The following is an 11913-nucleotide window of genomic DNA, read 5'->3' on the forward strand; positions in this document are numbered from 1 at the left end:
ACCCCAATTAGCGAATGCCGTTCGCTAATTGGGGCGTTTTGACAAGCGTCAATGTTGTTTACTTTTTGCATTGAACAAAAAAAAATTTACGCGCCAGAAAATATCGATCCCACCAACCACGGAAACAAAACGTCAACTCGTTTTGACATCACTTTCTGACGTTTAGCTGCTTTTTATTTGGGTTTCGCCGCAATTAGCGAACCCCCAACTAAAAAGCGCCCCAACTAGAAAAACCCCAATTAGCGAACGTTCACTGTAATACATCGGAAATCAGAAATGGGGATCAAGTCTCCCCAGTCTCCCCTACGGTTACTTTAAAAAACAAAAATGTATGTGGTTTCATGTTATTCCATCATTACATGACTTTGTCTCTTAAAGACAATACCCAAATCATACCCACAGCCTTAACACCTAAGCGCCGAACGATGAAAAAATGCTCATCGTTTTACCCGGTCACGTTCCTCGGTCTTGATCCAACAAATCAAGTGCAACACCATCTCCGCCAGTTGATCTCCCCTCTGAGGGGATATTTCCCTTGGGTTTCGGTCATTGAAAAATATCCATGTGTGAAACCGACCGATTAGCATCGGTCAGATTTTTCATCTCACTGCCCCTCTTCGACTAACCTTTTTTATCGCCAGAGAGCTCATGTATCATAATAATGGACCTAATCTCCCCATGCACAATCCGAATGTACGGGTGGGCGTTGGACAAGGAAAACTGTATGCCCGCGCTTGTTGGACACGAGCTGGAAGGCATAGGTTGTTCGTTCCACAACAAAAAAAGTGAAAAGATCATAACGATATTTAGGCTTGTGCGTATTTTCCAATACTTTCCCGAGTAAGGCCAAATAAAAATAAAAATTGTTGTAGCTCAGGTAAAAATGAAGCAAATTTTTTTAGGCTCGAAATCCAAATTTCAGGAATGTCAACGGTTTCAGTTGAACCTATGTCCTATACAGTATACGTAATTTTTTTTACAGTCAAAAACCAAAAAAAAGTATCAATCTAATTTAACGGTGTTTGCTCGGGTAGTCATGTAGTAATAAAAACTGGGATTCGAATCCCGAAGATATGAACTGCCAGGCCGGACAATAGGAAAAAAAACACCCCGATGGGTAGTACATACGCACATCACGTATGCAAAATAATATGTTCGCACTCAGTAGCTCACATCAAACGCACTCTGGTCCTGTTCTGGATTACCATTCTCGACCCTAATAAATATGAATGCAAATGAGATTCTGCGGAAGTTTTTATTGTACACCCGGATGGGAGGAACAACAACAACACATGCTTGAAACATGTGACCGAGTTGACGACATGAAAGATAGACTCCGAAGCCCAGTGAAATGGTGGTAACGATTATGATGGCCAATGGCACGGGTTAATCATTGTGGCTAACCCTAAGCTGGTCTCATTTCCATGAAATTAATTTTAATGCTCCTAAATTTTCGACAAGTGTTAGTTTATAATGCAAAGTAGCGCAAGTGTTCAGCTCAAAGCGAAATATGTGATGATTTATATGCGGGCTTGAATCGATACATGTCAGAAGTAACATTGTTTCCTCTCAAATTGATTTAGTTCGATCATAAAAAAATATGTTTATATTTGGACTTCCGTTTGACCGCTTGAGAAATTAGAAATGTGAACCGATGAGAACAATGATATTGAACATTGTGCGCTAGTCTTTCGTGGAAGTACCACTTCACGATGTTTGGTTCACGATTGGTGAATGGAATGATTGTTTGTTTATGTTTCATACTAGACGATATGGCGTAAAAAAAACAACAAATCAATTCACCTAGCAGTAATACTGACTTTCTAGCATTCATCCAAGATACTAACCATGTTGGTTCGAATTACCATTTCCCACATAATTTCCGAACGCAGTGGGCGATCAGTTGATTCAAAAGTATAAGATTGCTAACGCTCATCATTGAGCATGAGCATGATTGACCGCCCACGGTTGCTACTCCGTTATTGCCAGGTCAGCTGTAGTTACACAGAGAACCAACAGATGAAGTTTGGGACTAAGATCATCTTCAATGTGTAAGAACTGGTGACCCAAAAGATAAGCAATACCAGCGCCGGCCGTGTCCGAATGCAGGTCAATTAGGGAATAGGTAGGAAATTGTTGACGTGATACTCGCTTTGAGAGAAGCCGACGAGTCATCTGCACTTCCACGAGAGATCACTGGGATGTTGGATATATGGGGTAGGGAGTGTGGCAGGGTTCGTTTTGGTAAACGGTATGCCGTGTATAGCGTGTAGTTTGATCGATGAAAACAAAACTAATAATTTAAATTTAAGGCCGCACAAAGCAGAACTAAATTTAGGTGACCGGCTGATCGATCGGCTTACCGCACAAAGCAGAATCAAACTATGATGACCGGCCGATCGTTCTGCTTACTGAAGAAAACATGTCTAGACGCAATTTAAACTTCAACTTTCTAATTATTTTAAACACACGCACGAAGCAGAACAAAATTTCGGTTACCAGCTGATCGTTCTGCTTACCGCACAAAGCAGAACAAAATTTCGATGACCGGCCGATCGTTCTGCTTACTGAAGAAAACACGTCTGGACGCGATCTCCGATCGTTCTACGTCCAATACACAACACGAACAAATCTGCACTGAAATGATTGTTTCACTTTCCAGTTCACTCGCCCACACAGCAGAATCAGATATTTTGATAACCGCGTGACCGTACTACGTCCAACACAAAATACGAACACACTTGCACTCTTTACGATTTATCAACTTATATTCATTCCGTGAAATATCCCGCGATGAAGAAAAAATCTCGAAAAAACGATCTATCAAGCACTCTTTTCAAAACTAGGGGTAAATGATGGAAAAAATTGGATCTTCAAAATTTATACAAAATATTTAAAATACAAAATATTTTCAGAATATGTTTTAGATATTTTAAGGGACTTTTGTTTTGTCAGTATGTACACATGATATTTATCATTACTTATTAGATTCTATCACGTTCAACCACACAGAGAGAAATAAAATTGTGCTTCTGAGAATATCACACTTTCGTTTTGAAAGTAGTTTGTTTTTAGTAATTTTGAGTAACGAAACTTTTACTTTGAATGCAAAACTTTCTATTTGAAAGTTTTTCGGTCAACAAAACATTGTAAAAAACCGTCTAAGACGAATTAAGTACTGTCCATTTAATTCCACCAGTTAATTTTCGTTATCTTTGCAGATACGTATTTCGACCACAACTGTGTGGTCGTCTTCAGTGTCTTGTACTTGACTTGACGAAGTACAAGACACTGAAGACGACAGTTGTGGTCGAAATACGTATCTGCAAAGATAACGAAAATTAACTGGTGGAATTAAATGGACAGTACTTAATTCGTCTTAGACGGTTTAATACATTCCACTAAAAGAGCTTAATATATTTTTCTGAAAACATTGTAGCTTTGAAAGCGAAAATTGTTCAAATGAGAGATAAAATAATTTTGAATCAACTTTTTATTTTATTGATTTGGCAACACTGGCTATAATCAAAAACAATCTGACAACCATACGAGCTGTCAACGGCTGGACTGGAAAAATTATTCCGTATCAAGGAAAAAACGAGTACTGCTCCAATATAATTTCCTTCGACGAAGTAAATTTACAGGTAAATATTATCTAACTCTTTTCGATGCGAAAACTCCAAGGTCTTGTCTTCCATTTATTAATCATCGTAGATGTTGAAAGAGCATGGGATGGACTCTGGATATTTCATCGAGTACTTAACAGGAATCGAGCGTCCGGCAGCCAATATTATATACTTGAGTTTGTACTATACTCACTAGTAAGTTAGAAATTTGATGATGCTAATATTTAATTTTGTTTGTTAGATGTTTACCATAAGCCGTTTCGACTTCGACTGTACTAAGTTTAAACCGAGGATAAAATATTTGCGACAAAATCCCGCGGAACACCAAACAATGAAGGCAAAACGAGAAGTTGACCACTACCACCTTTAAACGCGACCTTGGCGGCACATAACTTAAAAAAATATGAAAACCATAAAAAGCTTATTGCAAAACGATCAAAAGTATAATAAAATGGAAACAAAATAATGAATTTGGAATGTTTTTAATTTTATTTTGGCAAAACTAAATTAAAAATTGCATGTGAAATTAAGAAGAAACACAATTGTTATTTTGAAAGTATTACTAGTTGATGCTAATGTGATATTCACCTTTTATTTTGAGAGGAAAATGTTATGTTGAAAACATTCCTCTTGTCAAAGTTCTTGCCGAGGTAACAATTTTTGCATTGGTAGATTTAACAGTCCTATACTTTCTACTGAAAATCACTAACTAATTTTCTTAATTTCACCAACGTTTTTTTAATTTTACTAACAATTTTTTTTTGTGTGCATTTAAAGACCTGAACCATATCCACATCCAGCGAATCATTAACCATGTCATTGCTATAATAAAGATCTTCTGAATTAAATCGCCTATCGCTGTAGGCTTGAGTCGAGTCAAGTACGAGACACTGAAGACAGCCCTACTATTGAGGTCGAAACACGCATCTGTCAAAGGTACAATAAAGTAGTGGAACTAAATGGAATTGCAAAAAATCGTCTTATGACAAGTATATTTCTGTACTGGAATTTTTCTTCATTTCAACTAATTCGTTTAAGATAATTATCATAATAAATTAGTTAACATCTCAACATTGATCACAAAATTGAACAGCAATGTTGCCTTTAAACTCTGGGTAGGTGATTTCGAATATTCATATTTGCTGAGAAAAAACGACGATTCGCGGGTTTTTCATGACCGCTTAAAAGTTCGACAGAGGGCTCAGCTTACATGATATATCCTGGAATAATGTATGTATACGTTGCTAGTTTTTCCTCTTGCTCTCAGAAATCAAAAATAACGAAAGAATAAAAAAAAACCCTTATTGGACTAATCTCACCAAATTTTACATCGCCCAGCCAGTACTCCTCATATGGTCCAGCTCGTTACTACCGGGGGAGCGTATGTCCGCAGTCACTTCACTACACTACATATTACACTGCATCAAACACGACTATAAGCACAAATTTATACATGTTTCTAAATTCATATTAAAATTTTTCTCTTCACCAGCTGAAACAGAAAAAATAACGGGAGCTGCTGCAAAAAAATAGCGTCTATTCGCGAGCGCGGCACACTTCGATCGCTAACGCTCATCTCATCGCTAGACAAATAAATACAGCACAAATCTTATCGCTTCTTTTTGCTAACACGCGTGCTCACTGCTGAAAAAATCACTAAAATAAGAAACAAACCAAATTCCTTTTCATTGCTCTGTTTTTGATGGGATAGAAATAGTAGCTATGGGGTTGAGTGCCAAACCGTTCCCCACCATGAAAGGAAGAGGCTCAAGAGAGGACAACCAATCGAGGTGGTTGAAGAATTCGTGTATTTAGGCTCACTGGTGATCTCCGATAACGACATCAGCAGAGAAATTCGGAGACTTATCATGGCCGGAAATCGTACGTACTTTGCAATCCGCTAAACGGACCGATCGAAGATGCAACAGCTGTTGAGACATCCATCCATCTCGAAAATTGGAAGACTACGGTGGGCCGAGCACGTAGCTAGAATATCGGACAAGAACCCGGTAAAAATTATTCTCGACAACGATCCAACTGGCACAATAAGGCGAGGTGCGTAGCGAGCAAGGTGGATCGATCACGTTGGAGTCGATTTGCGGATCCTCTGCAGACTGCGTGGCTGATGGGGCGGCTCCATACAAGTACGTGGCCGAAAATATTTTCATTTTATTTCTGCAATATTTCACACTTATATCTTAGATTATTGTCTAAAAGATGTGAAATACTTGTTTTGCAGGTCGTTATTACTTCTAAGGTCTCAAAACTCCCTGGAATACAGACCTTTGATCTCTATGGAATATATCCCTTTTATCTACGAATGTCTCGTGTACACAGCAGTCTATAGATGTGTATTTTATTGCAGCGCAGACCTGTAGAGTTCAAACTAGAAAATTGTATACTGTTTTTATGTCAATTGAGTTGTACAGATGTTCTAAGTTGCACAAGGACTCCGTCAAATACAGGCCATTGTATCTACATACGTAACAGGTTGTCTTTGTAGGATTTTTCAGATTGGTTCAGGCTCTTAACCCGTAAAACAAGTAAAGGGAATACAATATAAAGCTCTATTAAAGCTAAACGAACTCCATGCAATAAAAGCTTCAAGATATATAAGTATACTGCAACAACATTTATTTATTCATTATGTACATGAACATCCTCAGCAAAATCATCATTTATTTCTTCAAGATCGATTAAAATATCTGCTATGGTATATTTTTCTGTACTCGAATCTGTTGTATTGCTAGAAGTTTCAGTCACTAAAGAACTTTGAACATCTTCTGGATATTCCAGATTAGATTTATTTTGAAGTCGCTTACCTAAGTTGAGGGAGCTTATCAAAGGATCCGACGAGTTCATAGCACGAATGAAAACGTCATGTGAATTTTCTTCTCATGAGGCTTTCCTGGCATGATGTGTCCGACTTTTTTTTTAAGTGCTTGTGTTGACACTCAGCTGCTTCTTCAGCCAACATTCCAAGTGGTGCTGGTGAATGAATAATTATATCCCAATATTTCAAAGCTTTTTCAATGCGATCTACCTGACGTCCCTCGTGAGCTCTAAATACTTCAATGAGTTGCCTATAATTAATGATTCACCAAATAATAAGTACAAACACTTCACACGACTTACCTTCGCAATCACAGCTCACTATGCACTCAGATAGACATTCATAAATGTTCTGTTTATTTATTTCACCTAGGTACATACCAATAATTATCGAAAGATGTATTCACATATTGGATTTTAATTAATATCAAAATTTTACTTTTTATGAAATAATTTCAAATGAAGCCTAGAGTATTTTCGTAACCCTCAAGAGTATATTTTTTTTTTCATATTTATTTGCTTGATACTTGATAGATAATGAGATAATGAGTTGCCTCCTCTTGGTGAGCCTACGCCAAATGGAGTATCATATAGCTGCATAAGCTATCGTGTACACGGCCTACCACGAAGCCTACGACACTTTTCGTGTTATCTACTATCTCTATTTTAACTGTTCTTGATGCTCTTTTGTCATACGCATGGGATTTGTATCCAGCCCATCACAGTCTGCCGTGTATTATGAGAATAATTACATTTAATGTTTCAAAATTAATGACTTTTTTCGAAAAAGTGATCGGAATCGCAGATTTGCAGCCATAAGCAGCTGGAATTTGTTTTAATGCCTTCTGGGAGGTCCAAAGAAAGTCGTAGTGGTAGTCGCTAAGCGAAACTTTGAGAAACTTTTTTTGTATGGAACTTTTTGTATGAAAAAAAATTTTTTTTTCTTCGGGTCATTTTCGGATGTTTCACTACCTATTTTCCCATAACTAACCCGTTCTTCGCAAGTCCATGAAACAAGCTTTCAGAAACTTTTTAAAGAGTTGGAAAAGAGCTACTGTAGCCGAAGATATTGACAGTTGAATAATGCATTGATTTTTCAAGAACTAAAAAGTGTCTGGCTCTAATGCCTATATCTTGATAACCATATGGCTTAGAGTGCTGATATGCTGGGGTTTAATGCTCCAAAGCATTAGCATTTAGTAGGTCAACTTGAATTACGAATCAGAGAAAGTCGATTTTTTTATTTTCGGCCACCTGATTCCCCATAGTGGGCTGGCGACGAGCAGCCATTGACCGAGTTGATTGGAGAAGACTTTTATTTACTGCACAGGCCATTCCGGCCTTAGTCTGAGAAATAAATAATTAATAAATCGAGCAAGAATTATAGATTTTTGGTTATCTGAATATATCAATTTTTAAAACCACCAGAAGGCCAAATTTCGATAGGAGGCTCAATAATTTAAGCTCATCTGAGTTTGATTTAGGACCAACAGAACAGCTGCATTTTGAAATGGTACCTTCACAATCCTTTTTTTTAAAATAGTGCTATTTCTTTCAAATCTGCGTGAATCCCGAAAGCCGTGAAAAAATGGTCGCGTGAAAAGCGACCCCAAGTTTATAGATAAATCTGGAGGGTAAAAAGACGTTCGAAACGGAAAGGTGAAATTTGTGCCTCCAAAATTGAAATGTTTAATAATGAATGTAATAGTGACGGTTACTTATGAATTCGTATTTCGTTTAATCCTTAAAAATCTTAACTCAAGAGCTTTGTTTCCTTTCCCGTGCTTCCAGCAGCACTGTTGAGTTAATGTTCAGTTGAGACAAATAAAGATGTCATCCGTTGACAGGATCTAGTGAGATAAAAAACTTCATCTGTTGTCTAGATAGATACTTGCTCGATATACCAAAAAACGAAACCCATTATCGAAGTCTATTGGGCCGAATGAGCGTAAACATTTTATCGTCCCAGACCAACAGTAAAAGTGTGTCCTTCCAGCTACGCACATGCCACTTACATACTAGCCGGTCCCTCTCGCCCAGTAGACTGAGATGATACCCATAATGAGCTCAGCAGGAGAATCGTTTATCCCACACCCCAACTCTTAGTCCCAGTCGGTCAACTTATTCACCCCTCGTTTGGTGCAGAGGAAAATCAGCAGCCATGCGGGTTTGCCAAAGACACAAAAAAGTCAGTAGACATTCAAACGAGAATGCATCGGCCAAAAGTTATTTTTTTACAGGAAGAAAAATCCACACACTAGAACAAAACAATAAAATGTGATTTTACCAAATTGGATATCAGGTTTTCGTTCCATTCATGCGAACGATCGATTGGAATTTAGAAACCGTCGACCCTAATTTCGTTCCAATTCTGAAACGTAATAGGAATCGATTCTGATAGAATAAGTTAGTCTTCTGAGGCTCGTAATATAATGTAGAAGATGGTATTTTTTGTTACAAATTGCTCCGTTTCGGATTCTTAACGATATACATCGTTCTGATTCGTTGCTCTGGGTCCAAAATTCGAAAATTTCCCTATGTTGAGCCTCCGGCCTCTGGCTTAGTCGATGACGATCCTCGGGTGGAAGAAAAATCCAACGGTTACTTTGAGACGAAGTAGACTGAGAGACTGTACCTATAAGAAGAAACGACTGAGAAAACAAATTCTGTTTGAAAAACCAGCTACAAATTATAAATAGGATCTGTTAAAAAACACGTGCGTAAATATTTAGCATTTAGACTAGCATCTTAGTTTTTTCTTAAGATGAAATAGCAAGAATCAAACTCATCGAAGTGGACTCGTAAAACAATAAAATCAAACAGATCAAATCCACTGAGTCCCGACATAAAGTAGCATAATAAAAAACACCACATTCTGATTAAAAGACTGCGATTGAGGGTGATGTTTTCCGGCCATCCTCCGATTGCCCTCCTCCGGACAAAGCAAGTCGTTGTCGTCGTCGTAGGCCAACGAGACGGCGATTTATAGGACATCGCTGCGGCCGTAGGATGCAGACAGACTTTCCGATGGGGGGTGGGAAACACAGCGGAGAGACACCCGAAAAAAGGGAAAACTATATTTATTGGGTGAAATTTATGAGCTTCCTATCTCGATTGATAAAAATCTGCTATGGATTAGGCGAGGAGTTCACTCTTTGTTGTTGTGTTCTTTTCCGCTTGCCAATTGTAGGAACGGTCCCAATTTGAGACAATATGACGGCAATTTCTTTGTCATTTTTTTCTTCGACGGCAATTGAACTGTATCGGATTTCATTACCAATGGACTCATGGCCGGGTATCGCTTTAAGTCGCGACTAGCGCAATTTATTTGCTTATGAGTACGAGTTGTGCGGTTCATTGAACTACCTGTCCATGGTTAATTCTGCCGATCGTGCAATTCGAGTAGGGTTTTTCCTGTGCCAACAATATGCTTGAACGGTTGTACTGGCGTCAAAAAATGATTGCCTATGGAAAATGTAGTTAGTGATTAAGACATACTTAGGCGTGTGATGTAAATTCTCTTTGGTGACTGTATGAGTTTGGATATGTACATTTGGAATTTGGTCTTCGGACGAATGCCTGATATAGATGAATCAGCATAACTTGATTGAGTCGGTATACCTGAACCCAAGGATGTTATCGATCATTTAGTAATCTGCGTTCGATCATTTAGTAGTTTGTTAATAACTCATTCCACCGGCATAATTTCAAAATGTGTTGTATGGTGGACTTTTAGTGCGAAGGTTTTTCTACAACTCTCCTTAACAGGTCAATGCTGGAATTCCACTATTAAAGAAATTACGGTGCTAGTTTCTATACTTATACTAAGTGATAACAAAATAAGCAATCATTTAGTCTAAGTTACTGCTACTAGCGCTATAGCTCCGTCATTAGTAAAATTCAAACAACGAACTGTTAGGCAGAGTTGTAGAAAAACCTTTGCTCTAGATGTTCACCATACAACACATTTTGAAATTTAGCCTCTGGAATGAGTTATTGACAAACTACTAAATGATCGAAGGCAGATTACTAAATGAGCGATAACATCCTTGCCTGAACCACCTGGTCATTTTATTTAGAGTTTCCGACGTTTCAACTCCAAGATGTTGCACTGCAAAACTATGGGAAAGTGCTGTGAGAATATTTGAATCGTTTGTTTGAGGAACTGCATATGTAACATTTTTGGCCAAAATGAGATTTTTTATATATTCTGAGAAATACATATTTTGGCAAAAAAAAAACGAAAAACTTTTTTTTCAAGAATGTATGAATTTTTGTTTGTTTGTTTAAGAAACTACAAATGTGCATGCACTTTAAAAGTAATTACCCAACAAACAACGACAAGCTACAAATAAGCATCTAAGTTGAATTATTGTTTATTTGTAATCTTCATAGCTGAATAAAATGGATGCTGAATAATTCGCTAGACAGATTTCATCTCAGCATTTGATCCAACTAATATTCGACTTGGCATATTTATTTGTTTACCACCTTTATTTGAGGTCGAATTAACGTTTTAGTTTTATCACATTTCTGCACATTGGGGAAGTTTATCAATGTGCTAAACTAATGATTTTCAAAATTCTCTGTTCGACTATGATGTGATGCTCTAAAAGGGTGGTCGAATTGAGTTTGAATAGTAGATTAATAAGCAAGCATTAGAAATCCTTCTTAACCATTGGATTTCACCTTTACCGGATCTATCGCACAGTGGAAGAAAACATCATAATAGTTTATGCTTTTTCCGTTTGAAATAAAATCGCGATGGCTTGAATTGATGATATTTGGATAGGAAAATGTGTCATAATCATCAATAGACATAGCCCGCTGTCATCATTGAAACGCAGTATGAATAAAAATTATAGCCCGGGACATCCTGACTACGATCTGGCGATGGGCTAAACAATAGGATGTCAATAGCCTGGGAAAATGATAATTTATGTTCAAGACATTGTTGGATTCATTGTCAAGAACACTCAGGATTTTTATATTCGTGGTGCAATACATAATTGTTTCGTGATATATAATTCATTCTAGGAAAAAGCTGTTGGAGATTATAACGAACAAAATTGCTGGTGCAATGAAGAAAATTCATGCAGTTGTTGTAAAGTTGTGCGGAAACTAACAAAAACAATTTCATAAAAAATCGACCATATTATTGTCTGTTACAGATTTCCTATGTATTAGATGTTTTTTTAGAATGTATGACAAAAGGTCGAAAGACAAAAGGTCGAAAGGACAAAAGGTCGAAAGGACAAAAGGTCGAAAAGACAAAAGGTCGAAAGGCACAGAAGATCGAACGGGACAAAAGGTCGAAAAGGACAAAATGTCGAAAGTGACAAAAAGTCGAAAAGAACAAAATGTTGAAAGGGACAAAAGGTCGATAAGGAACAAGTTGGGTATATTCCAAAGGAATTTGCGAAATGCATTTAATTTCAAGTAGAAGTAATATACT

General features: G+C 37.5%; 1 long non-coding RNA gene across 2 annotated transcripts; it reads left to right on the top strand.

Moving 5' to 3' along the window:
* The first annotated feature begins 3553 nt into the window (after positions 1–3553).
* LOC134216135 (uncharacterized) lies at positions 3554–4001 on the top strand. Of its 2 annotated transcripts, none has more exons than XR_009980509.1 (3): positions 3554–3644; positions 3715–3802; positions 3868–4001. It is a non-coding gene; the product is annotated as an uncharacterized LOC134216135 (long non-coding RNA). The 2 variants fall into 2 exon arrangements; XR_009980510.1 differs by having other exon boundaries at positions 3715–3806; positions 3868–3974.
* Positions 4002–11913: the final 7912 nt, after the last annotated feature.

The sequence above is a fragment of the Armigeres subalbatus genome, chromosome 2, assembly GCF_024139115.2.
Source record: "Armigeres subalbatus isolate Guangzhou_Male chromosome 2, GZ_Asu_2, whole genome shotgun sequence".
Lineage (NCBI taxonomy): Eukaryota > Metazoa > Arthropoda > Insecta > Diptera > Culicidae > Armigeres > Armigeres subalbatus.